This window comes from Camponotus floridanus, unplaced genomic scaffold, assembly GCF_003227725.1.
Source record: "Camponotus floridanus strain SB8 unplaced genomic scaffold, Cflo_v7.5 scaffold11, whole genome shotgun sequence".
NCBI classification, from domain to species: domain Eukaryota; kingdom Metazoa; phylum Arthropoda; class Insecta; order Hymenoptera; family Formicidae; genus Camponotus; species Camponotus floridanus.
Genome location: NW_020229226.1, coordinates 2,888,494 through 2,908,630, shown reverse-complemented (window position 1 = coordinate 2,908,630; position 20,137 = coordinate 2,888,494). Strand labels below are relative to the sequence as shown.

The 20,137-nt window shown below is 41.0% G+C and overlaps 1 protein-coding gene across 6 annotated transcripts in view; it reads right to left on the bottom strand.

The window, feature by feature from the left end:
- The window catches only part of LOC105255594 (homeotic protein distal-less), a 103,352-nt gene that overhangs the window by 41,869 nt on the left and 41,346 nt on the right, over positions 1 to 20,137 (bottom strand). The window lies entirely within an intron of this gene.

Below are 20,137 nucleotides of genomic sequence, written 5' to 3'. Positions count from 1 at the left end.
AGCGACCAAAATAGAGCGCGTGTCCGCGAGTCGGAGTCATTCGCGACTTAGCGAGACTCAATGATCGACGACGACGCGCCTACAGACGCTAGGAGCGGAAAAATGCGGACGATAACGAAACCTGTCAGAACCTACATTTTTTTGCATAATTTTGCGCCGCATTCTACCACGTATCGCAAGTGCATGCGTTCGCGGCACATGGAACTTGAAATTCCTGTTTCAACGTTGTATGATTTAACGGCATTTAGCTGCGCGCCACTTTTTCGACCCTGCAAGATTCTGCCCAGATTTTTCATTATAACACGTATTCTGTAAAACGCGAATAAGTTCTATCGTTTCGTGTCATTCGATACACGTTTGTCTGGTACGCGCGATTCGAATAACTCTCCCCGCGCAATTTTCAATCTCTTAATATATATTATTATCATTATTATTAATATCGCGTTTTAACGAGTTGGCTAAAAACATAATTATAATTCACGCTTGTACCGGTTTAGCACCACGCGTTGCAGGAAAAACCGGCGGTGCGAATTATATAAAAGATAAGGACAGTACGCGAATGCGAGAGAGAGAGAGAGAGAGAGAGAGAGAGAGACGGAGAGGAGTTGTAGGAAAAACGTGTAAATTGCATCGCAGTTGACCCGATACCGATCAAACGCGGGATTAGGGTACGTATCGGCCGATTGAGCGGCACTGATTCCAATCGATTCGCTTGTATAAATCAGCGGTATCCCGACACACATTAGGCCAGCAGTTTGTTTCCTTTGCACACCAACACCGGCAACATATTTTCACCGTCCGCCTTTGTTCATGCAATGTAGTTTTACCAAAGTGTATTAACCTCCTCTATCTCCTTTGATAACTCAATTGCAGTTACATGTACACCCTTGCACATGTATGCATATAAATGCATATTATATTATCTTTGTATTCTAAAAGATTATTTAATATGTTATTCTTCTATTAATGTTTCTCTGTATGTGTATCTTTTTTCTAATTTTTTTCTATTCTTTTTCTATTAAATATACAGGTTATTTAGTTATATAAAAAAACGAGATTACGAAATAAGATATTATATTGCGTGCATTAATTAAAACTATTTTTACATCTTTTTGTAATATTGAAGACGTTCTCGTAAATGATCACAGCAAACGATATATTAATGCATCGTTAATTTATATAGTTTTATTATAGATTTTATAAAATAATCAATCGCATGCAAACCAATAAAAGTGTACGATTACATCATCCGTATTTGCAATGTTTTGATGACTAAACACAATTATTCAACTTTTTCATCATCACATTAGCATATCGCAAAATTTACTGCGCTATAAAAAATTAATGAACAAAATCTTTATCTTATTGACATTAAATCTAATAATTATTAAATATCTGACATTAATTAAATATCTGAGAAATCGATTTCTGGGAAACAATGAGAGAATAACTTCACAGTTTACGGGATTGAATACGAATATGGAATGTATATAGTATGTAAATTGAGGTAACTATAATTTCGCATATACTAGTTAATGAACAAATACAGACATATAACTGGAAGCGAAATGTGTGATTCATGCATGCGGATAGCATTCGATGGAACAAAATCTGCGCTCTTGTGAAAAATGTTTCCCATTATTCAAGCATTATCATGCTAAATTTCATCGTCAGACACTTTATCTATTTTTTGCGAGTTCTATGGAACTCGACAAATGCGTATTTAAAATTACAAATGCTTCTTATACGAGCGAATAAAGATGAGAGAGTATTCATCGTCACATTGCTATTTCTGTAATTTAATGAGAATTAGATATTAATATTTATCGTGTTCTTTCCATCATCCTATTACATATTTCATCGCATTCATTCTGGGTTGTCGATTATAATCGATGGAAATCGCGCGCGTATCCGGCCAATTGAACGGCGCTGGTTGAGAGAATTCGCGCGACTATAAATCAGAACAATTCATATCTCTCTTTTCCAGAATGCGGCGGATTTCTTGGCTCGCAGCGATCGCGGCGCGAGAGAAAGAGAGAGAGAGAGAGAGAGAGAGAGAGAGAGAAAGAGAGGCCGGGCATAAATATTCACGCTCGACGTGCGCAACACATGTGCAAGAGAAGCGTGTCTAAAACATATCGGTAGAAAACCAACGGAGGATCTTACCTCCTAGTCGCTTCTGCGTCTCTATATCTGCGGCTCGCGCGCATGGATATACACTTTAAGCTCTCGTCTAGTCGATATAAGCCGCTCTCGCTCCGCTTTCTCTCTTCCTTTTCGTCCTCTCTTTTCCTACGCGACACGCATGAAATCATCGTGTTCTCTATCATCATAATAATTGTTTATTATACAATTATCATTTAATCATCCATAAATTATTCGAGTATGCTCTCGTTAATGAAGCGCGGTTACATTGGACCTTACTGGAAGAGAGAAGGACACGAGACGAAGAAACTAGTGGCCCGAATCGTCGATGGATTAATCGCGATGGTCAATGGTTTAATTAGCTGCCCAAGGATGCTGCAACTTCTATGAACTTGGCACTCTACTTTTAATCAATTAAACTTTCAACACAAAAATAAAAATATTTTTAATTATTCGTAATAATAATAATAATTTCGTTATCAAAGTCATAATAAAATACAGTTGATTTTGGAAAAAAGAAAAATTACCTTATGATAAAAAAATGATTGATATATCGATTCAGAACTATTTGACTGCACGGTTTAAAAATTACAGCATATTTGCGATTTGTAAAAAATACAATTTTGCTAAATTCACGTAAACAATTTAATTACACATTAATCCAAACATTTATCTCGCGCAAAAAAAAGTAAGTGCAATTATTCACTGAGTTATATTGCCATTAAACATTAGTTTCTCTAAATCCGTCAATTACTTTGGTGATTAATAAAGCTAACACGCATAAAAATGCGCGAGGAAAACGAGATGATGTTTCAAAATCAGCTTTTTTTCTCTACGCTAAACACATACCTGTCAATTGTGGGTCACTTGCATGACTTATATATGAATCTGCATAATACCTTGCATTTACTAATCTCTTGTCAAGCATAAATATTCTATTACATTATACATAATAATCTTAGACTTTTCGCTCTCACACATATTTTACATCGTGCCAATTTCCGCCTGCGAGAGGACGGGCAAGAAAAAGACGAAAAAAAAAAGATTCTCGGTGGAATGTCACTCATTAATTACTAAGCCGAGATCAATAGGTAGCGACTTGACTTACTCAGTACTTACGTAATAAACAACGTGTGTGCACTTTATTGCGACGGATGCATCAGCGATAGATGATCGCCGCATTCGTTCATTATGCGCATTTTTTCGCGCGCGATTGATTCCACGCGTTTTTCATCCACGACATTATATATGCTTCACTCCGTGTAATGTACTTTCTTATCTCATCATGATTTGAATTCAATATAACGAACGGAACGCAAGCGTTGCTGGACGTGTCGCGTGTTTAAATAATCCTCTCGAAATTTTAAATAATAAATTTATAATTAAATAATGAAAAAAATATCTGCTTAATATATTATCCAAAGCAAGATTTGTCTGTTATTAAAATTTTGACATTTCACCGGGACATGATTTAATCGTTTTATATCCACTATAAATGATTCCGCTATAAAGTATGATAAACTATTTGTTTATCTGGTTGATATCAGACTCTGAGGAATCAGACGAGATTTATGTCAAGATTGCCAGACGCAACAGGCAACGGATGTTGAAAAGTCGCAGAAGAGACAGCGAGAAAAATCGCTTTTAACACTTTAAAACGATTAGAAAGATGTTGTGATTTAAAATCCGCTTTAACATCCCCCTCTGCATAAACTCGAGATGCTGACGAGATAAATGATAATCCGCGTGCCGATGCGGATCGAGCGGGAACTCTCAGGAAGTGACGCGCAAATGCACCGTTGCCCACGTGCATTCGCGTAGAAGCCGATTCGTTATGCGTAGCACGCAGTTCAAAGCCTCTCGATATATGCGTTCTTTCCCTGCTCCCATGAATAATTTCAATTTATCATTACGCGAAAAATATAATAAAAATAAATAATTTGCACATTTAATAATAATAAGAGTCTGACGGTTCCCGGAGACAACGTATCGATATAACTTGTCTATTCGGTTAGGTAACCAAATGAAATCCGCACGATTGTCCCGCAATCGGATCTTGCGATCGGATCAATTAGAATCGACAAAACTACCGCCGCGTTAATCAGTCGCTCCTTCCCGAACAACCGATCCGGTCAAAGGACTTCCGGTCCTTCCTATCCGACGAGTCGAAAGAACCGGATGCTTCGTTCGCTCGCGACCTTACGCAACTATATAACGTATATAACGTGTTCGCACGCACACGATCGCACGGCTTTGCTCGCGTATCATCGATTCGAATCGAGGAACGAGTCGACTATAGAAAGACGAGGAAACCGCAGAGGACGGAACGGAATAGAGGCTACGTATCGTAGTGGAAGCGGGGATCTTAGGACTTACGTAATTTCTTCTTCTCGGGCCCGGGCGAGCTCGTGTGCGTACAACACGCATGCACGCGTGCAGGATGCACGCACACGCGCGTATCGCCGAAGACGCATGACTCTTTGCGGATCCATTATTTCGCAGAAATCTGACAACTGCTTCGTTAACGCGTTCGCCGCTTTTATGCCACGAACTTATTACGTCATTTTGGACAGTAAACGTGGAAGCGATCTCTCTGTCGATTACTAGAGACATCCCGCCAGTATTTTTTTTATAAGCGGAATATTTTTTAATCGTACCTTTTGCAGAGCTAAAATTAAAATACTTGTATTCTAATGATTTATTTTGAAGATATTATAAAGTTGATATCTGACATTTGTATAGAAAATGCGTATTTCTCTTTTAAAAATATTTATAATAAGAAATATATTTAATTAAAATTATTTTTAATTAAAATTTATTTAATTAAAATTATTTTTTAATTCTAGACATTTAGTGTATTTATGTAATCGAATTTGTGCTAGCTATATTCGATATCGGAATATGTTTGTTTGAAATAATTTATGCCTACTTGTTTTAGAATATGAGTATATTCTCTGAATATCAAGTATGATTAAGTAAAGAAATTTATAGCGCGAGAGACTTTAATCGTATGAGAGTGACGATGCATTAATCAGTCGTTGACGTTTCGAATCACCAAGAATTACCGCATATGACTAGCATATCCTACGCGATTCTTAAAAGAACACGTACGGATTCTCTTAGCTTTCCATCATTCGGTGAATCCGATGACCGTATCAGGATTCCAGTCAGGAATTTATACCGCATACAATGCCGCCGCATTATTCTGTGTTTTTTAAACCTCGTCTGGGAGTTATTCTCGCAGAAGAATCCCGCTTCTACGAGTCTCACTTACAATTATTCCAAGGAATATAAGAATGTGTGGGCAAAAAGTGATCTATCGATACATTGCAAAGAGCTAAAACATATTTTCCTTTCGCACGGGAGTCGTGTAAGACGATATGTTGGATTAATTAGGTATAAATATTCATCAACATTAATATGCGTTTTTTTTAAATCTCTTTCCGTCTCATCACTCGAAGCTAATCACGTCTGGACTTTAACATTGCGCTCACTCTTGTTTTAATTTCATTTTCGAACAATTTGTCCAAAGCAAAAAAAATGGCGAATTTACGTAGTAATATGTATATATATTTAAATATATATAAATACAGGGAAATAATTTGTATATGAGAGAAAAAAGCAACGCGATCTCGGTAGCCGAGACGGAGATGTAATACGCTCTAAAAACCAGAACCACCTGTAGCTGCTGGTAGTCCTTCCACATGCTCCGTTCATGTTCTCTGGCATCGTGACACGCAATGTCGTTAATAACAACGCGCCTGCTCGCGCGTTATTGAGTCTGATAACACCGTCTATCTTGGTCGAACCGGCTTCCAATGTGTCGAATAAAACGCAACTACGTTGGCTTGAGAATCGTTCAACTCCGGCAGGTGCAACCGTTGCATCTTTGCCGTTCAAACTACCAATATACCGCTTCATTCCTTAAGATCGATCATGTCCGACCGCCGTGCGCTAATAAAAGAAAAAAATGACTTTTCCGGTTTTAATATCTTCAAAGCTGCGGGCATGATCGACTTTATAGAAGATATCGGCATCTGTATGTTTGATGAATGATGGTAGATAATGCCCTCATTTTACCTCACGAATAAGGATATTACAATATTATAAAAAAGAGAATTTGCGGCATCTGACACGCGTTAGATAAATATAGACGCTCCTTTCTATCAGTCAATCTCCGAGTAAAGCTTCCATAGCATTTTTGTGTTTTCATTATTTGAAGTTTCATGGCTGTAAAATTATTACATCTCTAATTTATCAATAATAATAATAATAATAATAATAAATTCTGAAAAATGATCAAGTACAATCGATCCAAAGTGCACTGCGCGATCTCGTATGACAAATATATTTGAGGAGAAACAATGTAGCGAATGGCTGAGGTAATTCCGCGCGAGTTTCCCAACTTGAAGAATTTGCAGCGAGGAGAGACCGGGTGGAGGGAGGACCGAAGGCCGAAGGAAGACAGGCGTGACTCCGCGTATCTTCCGAGGGCCGCGGAGGCTGCGAGGAGGAAAATCCGTGGAAGACGTAGGTGGCACTGTGTGATTACGCGAAAAATCTACCTGCGGAGCTAAGATGGACCGACACGCTCGAGGGAGCGTCTGACGCGTCGCATCCGCAATTGCGCTCTTACGCAACGCTCGCACGCGGCACCTCTCTCGCTTCGCGTTATTGTTACCTTCATGCCTGTCGTCTGTTCCAAGTGTCGTCGTTGTTGTCGTCGTATTCGTCATCGTCATCCAGTTGTCGTACGAAGAACGGCGATTACTCAGCAATACATCGCGCGGCGTCGAGAAACACGATAAATAGATATTATTATCGCCCAGATAACGATACGTATGTTATTACCATGTGTCGTATTCCCCTGAAGACGGAGGAGGTTACGAGAGAGATCCTGGAAAGGCGAGATCTTGAAATGTGGAATTTACTGTAACGCAGAAGTAAATCACATTAAAGATATTAATGCGAGTGTAAGAAAGATAGTCGGTTATAATTGTAAGTTATTTTCTCAGACACATTTATCCACGATCGGCAGCACCGATCGAGATTACTTTCGGGACGAGCCCGGCACACGATCTCGGTGAATCTCGGTCGAGGAAGGAAGGAGAAGCTGCCTTATACGAGGCGCGAATCTCGTGGCATGAAATCGCCACGACGAGAGAAAACCTACGGTGCCTTATAATGGGTCGGGTGGGTTCTCAGGACGAACCACGGGGAGAAAGAGAGAAAGAGAGAACAGGTGCATGACGTCAGGTGGGCAGTACTTCAGGGCCGCGCGAATGAGGCCCCGCTCGCTACTTTTCACTGAAACAGATCGTCGGTCAAACGGCGCCGCCGCGTATTCCGACGAGCCGCAATCTCGTCCAACCGCGTACGCTGCATTTCTCACGGCCGCATTCGGTAGCGGTGCCAGCAAGAATGCCACAAAGCCAAATCGACGATAACGTCCTTGCGAAATTGTCTCTCAATTCAGTTCCACTACCCCGACAATTTGTAAATTTATATTATTTTTATTATATTAAATTTATATTATTTTTATTATATTAATTTTTTAATGATAATTTTTAAAATTCTTATCTAGAAAATAAATAAAAAAAAATATGTTAGAAATACATAAAGTATTGTTTTTCTCATTTGTTGTCTCGGCTGATGTGACACCGCCTTGAGGGTAGTACAGGCAGTTCGAGGACACGCGGCGAAGAATGCAATCGCCGTGGCATCGCGCGGAGGGGCGAGCGGATATGAGCAGCACATCGGCTGGTGGGGAAAGGACGCGAAGCTGCGCTTGTAAATTATGTATGAGAATGTACTCACGGGGAAGAGAGGAGGGATTACATAATAGCTTGTTTACGGTCGAATGTAAACAGCGATCAATGGAACGGTGATCATCGTCCATCGGGGGCTCGCTATAGGATTCATTCGCGACTTATATTCCAAACGGCCGAGCATGATTCGCATCTGGCGATCGAGAATTGCCGATCGATGGAAAATGCGTCGTGCGGATCTCGGCTGATGACTTTATCGATTATGACTTGCATCGATCGATCTCGCACCTTCGGGCGAACTGACAGTTGAACATAGCATGCGAAGGAGACTATTTTTTTCCGTAAAAAGTGTGGACAATTTTCAAAATTTTCTCAATTGAGATTGGAGTTTATTTTTGGCTTGAAATAAAATAGATTACGAATATGCAAGTTTTCAGAGGGATCAAATTACCGTTTCAGAGAAAATGGCCGATAAAATAAGTAAGAGTGAAAATTAACATTTTTACAAGAATGAAAATTAAACGATAATGCTAATGAAGTTAATCTCGAATTAAGAAAATTTTTAGCAACATTTTGTCCGCGCTCTTTTGTTGCTGTTTGCTGTCATAATTAATTAAAAAAATAATATTAATTGAAAATATAATTCGCAAATTAATCTAACAAATAAATTATAATTAATAAACGCTAATTAATAAACGATATTAATTAAAAAATAATTCGCAAATTAATACACTATTTCTGCAGAATAAATTTTCATCTAACTTGCAATGCTTTGTTGATTTGTGAGAGGTATTTTCAAGAAATTATGCGTTCGTCTAAGAATTATTCGATCAATTCATTATTTATCAATTATCAATTAATTTATATATATATAATTATATTAATTGGTAATCTTCAATCATATATCAATTTCTTTCTTGCTTTGGATTTTATTAATATCACATCGAGTTTAAGTAGATGACGAAAGAACTTTGCGGAGGTGGAATCTTATAGTGATCGTAACACTTTCTAACATTGTACCTCGGACACAAACAAACCTGACGGCACGCTAGGATTGCAAATTACATGAATTAATACACTCTGCAGTACTGCCTAGTTAGATTTAATAAGCATTTAACACAAAGAAGCACGCGTACATCATCATTAATGAAGGCTAATGATGCATTATCCTGTCCCAAAAAGGGATGTATGCACTAATAACAATAGGTCACACCGGAAGTTGATTACCTTTCACTCATTTAACAATATCCGTATTATTCAACTAGAATGCATTCGCGTTATATCGCAAAGAATTTCCTTTTAAGTTTTATTTTCATCAAAGTATTTTGAATAAAATTAAAATTTCATTTCTGAAAGAATTTCATATATGTAACTTAAAATATTACAAGTATCTCGACTTGTTATAGCATTTTTGTAGCATTGCACGTAAAAAATGCATACATATTCGAGCAAAGAAATTGTTTAAAATATCAGTCAGGCTAAGGAGCCTTTCGAATTCATCTCATCAACGCTACAAACCCGCTTCGGTTCATTAATCATTTTCGTCTGCTACACGGAAGTCGCATCTTATATCGACGTAGTAAACAGTGTATCGATCTCGCGATCGGTAGCCGATAAGCGGTTCGTAGAATTTTTCCCGCGAAAGAATCGCCTCGATCTCGAGTGGTAGCCTCATGGATCGCGCGCGATCCCATCGCGATGCGATTAAGCTGCACATTCGCCTTCGGAGCATAAAGAGAAAGGAAGTCGCCAGGTAAAAGCAGCCAATTCCGCGAAGTAGCCGCACGGACTAACGAACTGTCGAAGAATCGCTCAAGATAATTTCTCGCCTGGCACAGCTGGCGCAAACGGCTACCGCGGACGATTAATCATTACAGCACATTTACACGGGGGTCGTGCGCTTGTTTGCAAATATTTCCGTAATAATTGCAAGAACGTAATTTGTAATACGCCAAAGTGGACCATATATTCTTGTAAAGTTTGAGAAATGTTTTGGAGTATTTATACAAATTTGGTAAAAAAAATTCTTGATTTTCCAGGTATTTTTGTTCAAAATTCCAAATAAAGGAAATATTTAAAAAAATATATTTTAGTGCAATTTTTTAAAATAAATGTTTTATTGCATTTTCTATTGTGTGTTTTCCACTCACGAAAAAAAATATAGAACTTTTCAAGTTTCTAGATTTATAAATGTACTGAAAAAACCTGAATAATCACATAAAATAACTTTTCATGTGCAAAATTCCGGGAAAACGATGCCGTGTGTATCGAAAATAAAATAATTTTTCATTTGCATAGAATTTTCATTTTCTTTATCATTAAAAGTAATATAATAAAGAATATCTACTGTATTTTATTAAATTGTTTAACAAATAAGATATTGAATATGACAACAAAGAAATAAATATATATTTATAATATATTTTAAATATATAATTTACTTGGCTTGCGTCAACTATTTACAATATAAGAATAAACTTATCAGAAAGGATTTCTTTAAAAAAATTCCTTATCAAGTTCTTTAATTCGAGTTACAATTATTCGAACGGATCTATAACGCGAATATCGTTAGACTAGTCTAATCAAGCAGCTTTGTTGCTGTTGTCTTATTAAATCTTCATTGCACGGTGTACGCTGATTACTTCTCCCAATCTCTCAATCGCCGTTAATTAAATACGTATCTAGCATTTGCGATCACTTACTTTCATCGTTCAATACTGACACGTGCAATCTGATAGAGGAATTAATCATCACGTTTTAATATCGATATCCTCCTTCAGCGACAGTTTCCGAGCGGCGTGGAAATTACATGAAATAATCGCGGCGCAATTAACCAGTTCATCGACCGACGATCTGTTTATACACGAGGAGAGCCCCGGGAGCCTGGTAAGAAAAACGCGAGCGATCGACCGCTCCGTTCAACCTCAGCGATTTCCAAGTAATAAAATTAGAGCGCGCGATCTTCCTGCACTGACCGGACTCTTTGTCAGTCATGCCCGCGCAACAGTTTCTCAGGTGGATCGCCCGTGTGCGTATCCCTCTTCTTCCTCCTCCTCCTCCTCCCTCTCCTCTCCGCCCGACCCGTCTTTCTTTCTCTCGGCAGTTGCGATGCAAAAATGTAATTAAAGGCGCGCGCGCGCGCAAGCGCGAGCGCGAGCGCGCACATAATGAAAGTGGATGGCGACCGGCGGCACGGCCGCTGCAAGTGAATGACGCCCGAAGGCCACGGCGATGCAACGTGTGTGCAGTCGCGCGTTGCATACGCGCACCCAGCGTCTACGCACGCTCCTCTACGAGAGAGTTTTCTTCTCACGGAAAGATAATGTGTCGTGACGCGCTGTATTGCGAAGCCTCGGTAATTATGAATCGATCGACCGAGCATCGTATGCTTTCCACGTTCCCCATATCGAGAGATCACGAAAGAAAGTTGGAATTTTTATTCTTATTAAAATGGTGTGGTAAGAAAAAGATATTCGATGCGAGCTCTTTGGTGGTAATAAAATTTCCATCGATATTCCGCTACCGGTTCAGGTATTAAAAATATTATATTATATTACTGTCGATATATTATATATATTAGTCTATTGATATGTTATTTATTCAGCGCGAAACGCGAAAGATTCGATCGAATGGTGCCTCGAGCACAGCGCGAGGAATCTGCATAATGCACCGCATAATGTGCGCGCTCGTGCGAGTTTTTTTCTTCCCATGAAAAGACGGAACGGTGATTCGCCATGGAGGCCAAGGAAAAAGAATTGCGTCAAACCTCGGCGTAGCGCGTCGATCATGATTCCACATCGAAAAATTCCGGGAAAACGATGCCGTGTGTATCGAAAAGAAAGGGAACTCGGATGCACACATCGCGACACACGAGGCAACCTCCTCTTGTTCGACGCGAGAAACGCGGTTAAGCCTCGTTGAGCATCGAGATTACGGCTGTACTTTCCGCGCCGAAGCGACGGATCATTTGCTTCTTATCGAGTTTTCGCGAGTTACGCACTTTTTACCCGTGAAAAATAGACTCCTGACTACAACGTCGCGACACATTTTGATTTATGCACCTTCGACTAGTATAAAAGAAATATGTGGTAGCTGGCATATAATTAATATTTTATAATAAAGTCATCGGGCCAGATTACTTGATAACTAGTTATCGAGATGCGGATTAATATTATATTTTAGCGAGATAATATTACACCCGTGATGGCAAAATTGCATATAATTTGAGATCGCGGGAGACCTTTTCATTACCAGTAGAAAACTAATCCGAAGCAAAAAAAAATCAGCTCAACGTTTAAATTTATTTGAGGAGAAACTACATCTCGGTAGAAGCTTCCTCGGGAATCGTATCGTAAGGGATCGCGATTCAGAGACACCTGCCGCGGTTGCGGGGCGAAAAGATCGACGGCGTCGTCAGCGAAGAGACTCGCGTTAGACTCGCCTCGTTTTCGGAGGTCGGAGAGAGAGGAGAGTGTTGAGCAGCACTAATTGACCTCGGGGGCCCGACTGACCCGGCGCGCGTCCGAGCTGACAGACCGGACCGGCCGACGATTAAACTTCCCGTTAATATTGCCCGCCCGTTCTCAATCTTACTCTCTCCCTTTTCCCCTCCCCCGTCACCTCCTTCTCGCTCTATCATTCTCATGTCTAGCTCCATTCCGCCGGCCGTGCCCATTCCTCCTCTCGTGTTGCTCCTTTCGTCCCTCTCTCTCTTTCTCTTTCTGGTCCCTTGTTTCGGATCTCGCCTTCTCCTCTCGCTCTCTCACCTTCTGGATTCACTCCGAGTCCGGTATCCTATGAATATTTATGCGGTTTGTAATCTAATACCGCGCAGATCGCCTCAACAGGGGCGGAAGGAAGATGTCCATCCCTCTCGCGAATCTCGTTTCCACGTAAACAACCATTGTCGCGAGGAAATATCAAAGACAAAATTGCGGAGAGCGATAATTTCGCGATGCTCTCGCTTTGCCATCTACAGTTCGATAACAAAAAGATTCTCACGAAAGGGAGCTCCTAACGATTCGCACAAGTCGGAGGATCGTGAGCGGTTCCCCAAAAAGAAAGTTCATTTCTTCCGGTCCCATTTATCCTCCCTCTTTTTCTCTCTCTTCCTTCTCTCTGTCTCACGTAGAGACCTCGCACTGCCGTTTCGGGTCGCGACTTCATGGTTCAGTCGGCTGGGCGCAGTCTTCAGGCGACTCTTGACCGACTCGACAGGAAGTCGACGGGCCTAGTCCCCCGAATGGCTGCGAGGCGTGCGACCGTGCGTTAGCAGAGAGAGAGACGAGGTGATTCCGTGATGAAAAATTTTCGCCTCGCTTCCGGATCTGCTTGTCAAGCCCGTTGAGGACGAGCGAACGAGCGGGCGCGCGAGGGGCCCCTGTCATTATTTCCCACAGCCGCCGTATGTTTCTACGGTTCCGCTAGGCTAACCCCGACCAAGAGGGGTCGGCCGTGGTACCATCGAGAAGAGGAAGGAAGGAGATTCCTCGAAGGGCCCCGCGTACAACCTGTCGTGTCCGCCGTCTTGACAAAACAGCGAAATTACCTCGGGGGTTAACGGCGGCTGCAGCGGTCGCCACGGTCAAGAACTGTGGTATTTCTCTTTACCAACCAAGGTACGCGAGTATTATACTGTATTGTGCAAAGTCGAGGGAGGAAGGGAGACGGCTCTGCGTGAGGATTTCTGTCTCTTCGTCTAACCCTTTCGAGCGCGTTGCAGAAAGGTTCAATTGCATAGACGTATGTACGTGTTCAAGGAGAGTCGGGTGCCAAGTGTGCGGGTGAGGGCAAATATGAAAGCCAAGTTGGGCTATCGAGTTGTACGTAGGCCGCACGCCGGCGGCATCTTTCCTTTGTGAGCGTCCATCTTTTCTCCTCTTTCTTTCTCTCTCTTTGCATCTGTATTTTTTGTCGTTGATGCTGTTACATATCGGCAATTTCATTGCACATATATCAATAATATTATGTGGATCAAAAATTGCACAGAAGAGAGGGGGTGTCTGCGAAATATTTATTCGATCAAAATATTTCCGAAAGTAAAATGGCCATGTTGGCGAGATATGTTTTAAATGATTTAAGATATAATATTTTGTCTTAAAGCATTTTGCAAACATTTAGATCAATTTTGTGAAACATTATGAAGTAAAAATAAAATAATAGATATGTTTTCTCTTGCAAAAACAAAATTCTATACGCAGAAACATTTGCGTGTACACGCCATTACCAATCACAAAGGATCGGCACGCGGTTTTTAAAGTCTGATATGGTCGGTGTATCGACCTGGTATTGCACGGGTTAATAATAACAAAGAATCTGAGGCCTCGCGCGTTTCGCACGCCACGTTGGTACGCAAGGGTTGCAATGAAAGAAAGTTCTAATCGTCAACCGCCGAGATATCGATCCTCGGCAAAACCTTTCTATTTGAATCGTCGATTAACTTCGCAGGCAAGGTATCTATACCCACATTCCCTGAGAAAAGATCCGAGGTAAATTTCAATTCCCCCTTCGGTTTTACAAAAAACCGCAATTTACGAAGAAAAAAATATCTGTGTGCTGTAGTTTCTACAGTTGCAATTTACGATTCGTCGTGTGATCATCCAGCGAGTCGAGAAATCTCTAAACCATTTTTAACTTTTCAATCAAATTAAATTCGAATCTCCTTAATACACTTTTCAGAGACATTTATTATTTATTCAGAAAAAAATTTGTGCAAGTGAAAAAGTTATACCAGTCGTCTATAGCGAGTATAGGATCGTAGAGAAATATTGGAAAAGTTATAAAACTATAGTAGGAAAAGACGCGTATCACACACTCAAGGCATGACAGGAAGTATATGTGATCGGAATAAAATTTGCGTTTGGGGTGCAATATAAATTAGGGATATTTTTATCATTCCCAGTATTTTCTGGAGTAATGCGTATCAAGCTCCGGCGTACAAGGTAACGCAAATTGCATCGGTCAAAGACATACGACATACGTCTGACGTCATATACTATCTGACATCACGTTACACGAGTGTGTAACGATATAACTGAAATAATACTGGCAGTATTATATTTCATTATTCATATATTTCTATATTTGTAACGCTGCAAATAAGGTGCGCTTTGAGAAACGATAAAATATTACATATATACTATAATAATGCTCGAAGCGATATGAAAGCAATGTTACGAGTTATTCATCGAGACTTGTGCCACTAATAACGATAATCGACGAAAGAAAGCGCAAGAGAAAAGAAAATGTGGACCACCTAACAAGACATTAGGTGATCTTAACATCGATCGAGTCGTATCGCCAATCTCTTTTTTCCCCCCGTCTGTCCAATATCCCGCGAAAGCACTGTTGAATTACGCTAAATTAAATATTCTCTCAGTGAGACGTTTTTGCACGCGACCATTACCAGTCTCGTGTCGTAACGGCGATATTAACGATCCGTGAAACCGATGCCGCTTTAACTGAACTCGATATCCAATGCGGACGTTGTTCCATAATTTTTCCGATTTACTCTACACTTGGCATTTTACAGTTGATACAGATTGCTGCGGAAATTAAACGATTATTATAAAAATGTGTTGAATTATTTTATACTGGAAAATGTTGCGACATACCAATGACAAGCAACTGTAAAATCAATAATTAAGATTTGTCATACGATGACCTATCACAAAAGTACATGTACGAATATTATTTAAATTGTCATGCATAAAAAAGATTTATGTGCATTTACTGAGGCAGAATTCCCTGCATTTTGTTCAGGCCTCAAATTTATCAATCGATTCGAGGAATATAAATAATCCGCCGCCGTAATTATTTTCGCGTCATAATTCGTAATATTTAGACTACCGCGTCTTGGGCACACAAATTAGGACTATGCGTTCCGCCGTCATCGTATCCGCGCGTACCTCTTGTAAGGTAACACGATAGTACCTGCCGCGGGCCGATTTACAAAGAGGATCGATCGACAAAGGGCATCTGATAGGCTCCGCAGGATCTTGCGCTGAATGGATCGCGGTCGGTTCGTGGCGCGGTTTACGCGCGCACCAAACGCGAATAGTATGATACCGGGGTGTAAGGCTATAGACCTTTAAGGCTGGCTCACAGTGTATTGCCCGCATGTTAATTTAATAATACGCTAAGAACGAGAAGAAACACTTTAGAAAATTAAATGAGATTATTTAAAAATTTTAACGCGTTATTAATTAATAACCTGACAGATTATTTTTTTTGCCTTAGGAATTTACGTTCGAATAACAATTTCTATTTATCGCTTTAATCGTGAAAATTAAGATTAAGAAAAATTTTTCGTCATTTGTCGCATATAAATAAAATATGTGTATATTATTTTCAATATCTGATGCAGGTGTCAACTTTGATATTCAGAAAAATGCAAAATCATGCAACTAAAAAATATACGTAGCGAATTATTAAGGTCGAGATTCCGTAATCGTCGAGAGAAACAAGATTTCATTAATTTAGAATGATATAAAAATTTACGAGTATTTTGGCAACGTGTGAGGCCGGCTTAAACGTGCCCCTCTCCCCCTCTCCCTCTGTCGGTCCTACGGTTTTGGAGGAAGAGTACAAAACGCAAAGGGCTCCGAGCAAAGACGAGACGGTGGGCGGAGCGCCTTTCGGGCTCCAAGGCGATCCACTCCGACTTCCACCTTCTTCTTACTTAGAGATATAGTAGGCGCGCGCGCATCAACGTGTTACATCTTTCATGAAACAGCAAATGAGAGTTAGAGATTACATAAATAAAAAAGAAAAACGGTGCGTGTGTGCGGGGGCCTCGGGAACTGTGCGTGCTTGGTGGGCACATACTCAACTCGCGCGGCAGCTGGTTGATAGCATCGGCAAACTGTGCTGAGCGTGGCTGATTTTGACGTGGCATTAAAATCCTTTCTTTCGCGTCTCGAGTTATAATCACGGTGCAACTATGTACGATGAAGTGACACGGAGGTATTTCTCTCGTACGTGCAATTGTAACCGGAGACGCCGCGGTATCGATTGCCGCGGGGTAATCATGATTACTAATCATACGGTAATGATCGACGACAAAGCTATACGCGACGAAGAAAGATACGTACATTGCGTACCGTATTAGCAGATACTGCATTAGATAAGTAAAACTCTGACTCCCCGAAGGCGAAATTTACGAGAAAAAATGCGATGTGGAAAAACAAACTAGAATATGTATGGCTAATAATCTAATTACGCGAATATCTTATTAATAGACCCCTTTCGATTCGTCTCGTGGAAGCCTTATTGTAACACGCGGCGAATTATTCAACATCGGCTTGTTTAGGATCCCACGCGCGGACGCGCAACAAATGTGAGCAATAACAAATGGCTTGCGCGAGGGGAATTCCGTCTTTGAGAACAGCCGGCCGCGCGAATCTGGAAGGCAATAGGTAGAAGAAGACGTCGGCGATCGATCGGCAATGCCGATTGAGACGTCCCTGAGGGAAACCCTTCTTTTTATTCTTCCGCAGCTTTGTGTGCAGAAACGGATTGACGTACGATGTGTCAGCGGTGACAACTGGCGCATGCGCAACCGGAATACGAAATGAATCTTTGGCCTTCCACTCGACTTTTATAGCGAGCTAACCCTCGCCTAACCCCCGTCGTCCTCACCTGACCCGCTCCTCGCCGGAGGCGACGAAATCCTCGGGACTTCCACTAAGGAAAGATCCACGCCGCAACGACTCAACAACTTGTCTCGTAACGATGAAGAATAGCCTTATCATCGCGTAAAAACTCTGCACGAGCTGATATATTTAAATCGCAATAAAATCTTTCATTCCAGGTAATCCGACAAGATGTAATGCATCGACGGAAACATGAGTAGGATTTTACAATGCAATAAATTATCTATCTTTTTTATACATTAGTGTGCATTCTAAATGAGTTGTCATTGTCAAGATGTCGATATGTATGAATACATTAATTATTACCGCTGAAACGATAACTGCGAAGAAATTATGCCAATTATGTAAATAAATCTTTATGCCAATTATATCTATAAATTTTTTTTATCGAAATTTTAAGTAGGAAATTCATGTAAATACTTTAATACATTAAAGCCGATAAATATTCCCTTATACATCGTGGATTTTACACAAGATGCTCGAAGCAAAAAATCGCGAAGGTTGTTGGAAATGTCTGAAAACACCAAGTACGACTGAATGAATCTCGTGCTCGGTAAGCATGTCGATCTGTGTATTCTTGTTGCGTCTTTCGTTCTCCGAGGAATGCGAAAAATGTTGGGAAGAGAATGAACGAGAAAGAGAGATCGATAGGACTCTCTCTCTCTGTTTTCACAATCGAACCGCTTCGTCTACCTGGAGACCACTGCGTGTCTACCAGAGAGTTCTTTTCCCCGAGCATCGTCTCCTCGGATTTATTTTCTCTTACCCGACTCTCTCGTCGTTTTACATCGCATTTTGATTTCCATCCATTCGACTTGCGTTCATTCCTTCCGGTCGAGGTCGAGGTCGACAAGATTAACGGCACAAAGGGTTCAACTGCGTAATTCAATTTTCATTTGCTCGGATGTATCGTTTTACGCGAAAAAATGGGAATAAACATGACATTGATACAAGTGATCGATGCGGCTAGTCGATCAAGGTCTCGCCTCGCCTCGCGGAAATTCTCACGATTAAATTCAACGTCATGCGGAAAAATTGCGTAATCCATCCTCTGCCTCCATCCACAATGTACCAAACAGCGGCAAAAAACAATCTGCGTATAAATAGACGCATGTATTAAGCGTTATATATAGAAGGAATAAATTCTATAGCTCCTAGAAATTAACTCGTATCAGCTTCGGAATTAAAATCCACGTAACAGATGGAAGAAAGTTATGAAGGAATGAAAAGGAAAGGGCGCACCTCCCCTCAAACGTTTCGCGGAATATTTTTTTAAAAATATCCTTCGTGCAGGAAGGCTAGACGAACCTCCTTCGGAGGTCCGTACCTCCCAGCGAAGGCTGAACAAGGTTGTAAAACGATATCTAGACTCGGAGCAATGCCGCAACTATGCCGTATGTAGGGCCGCGATAGAGAAAAGAGGAAGGCGCAGACGAGAGCGCGAAAGGTTCGTCCGGAGAAGGCGAAAGAAGATCGCCGCTTCGCGAAAGGGAGAGAAGGAAAGAGAGAGAGAGAGAGAGATACGCAGAGGGAGAAGGATCGTCAACAGACACGAAGGGAGCCGCCATGAAACAAACGAATACCGAAAGGGCCGGCCGTGGCTGTCGCGGTGCGAAGGGAGGAAGGCAAGAGGAAGGCAACGGTAAGAAACTCGAGGGAGCAAAAGCACGGGGACGCCGCCACTTCAAACGGCCCGCGCATGCGTCCTCCCCTCTCCCTATATACCTCCCTGTGTCGGCGAAGTAGACCAGGACCGAGTAGACGGTACAACGCAAAGAGGGACAAAGAGAGCGCGAGAGAAAGACGCAAAACGGCGGGAAAGCATCCGGGACGAGACTACTCTGGATTCCTATAATTGTTCATTTTTGCAAATTCCACAGTTTTTGCTCCCAAGTTCGGTAACCTCGAGAACCTTAGTGTCTCTCGGGATGCACCGAGGGCATTATTTTTTATAAGGATGAATCTTTGATTGGTTCATGGGTTCGATCGATATTAATATATTTTCCTCACATTTAAAAGTTGAAATAAAATGATTCAGAATCATAATATGTTTAATCTCCATGTTGCTTCATAAGATAATTTGATAACTCTATATATAAAGTAAATAAATATGATATAACGTGATGAGAAAATTATATGCATATCCTATTTTCCAATTTTCTAAAATGCACCCAAGATTTCGAATAACTTTTGTTTATAAAGACGCTACAGCTCTAGATGGGTTCCTTATAGAAGCTTGGGGCAAGATCGAGTGTTGAAGAAATCTCATCGAAAGAAACATGTCTAAGAAGAGGGATTTTTGCACATCGCGTTTTCCCATGTCCGGACAAATGGGGCGTGTTTCTGGGTATGTTTCGTGCGAAACGCATAATTCGATCGTTACGCCGTCGTTAAGGTTTCTTCGCGGGGTTCCCACCGATCCCGGCACGAAGCTGCTTCTTCTCGCGCCTCCTCCGATTCTCGTGCCTTTTCCCTCTGTTCATCGCGTTTCCACGAAGTCGTAGAAGCAAACGCGAAGTGATACTCCCCGTCCGGACGTTCGCGTGCAAAGCGCGAGAATTTCGAAGCGGG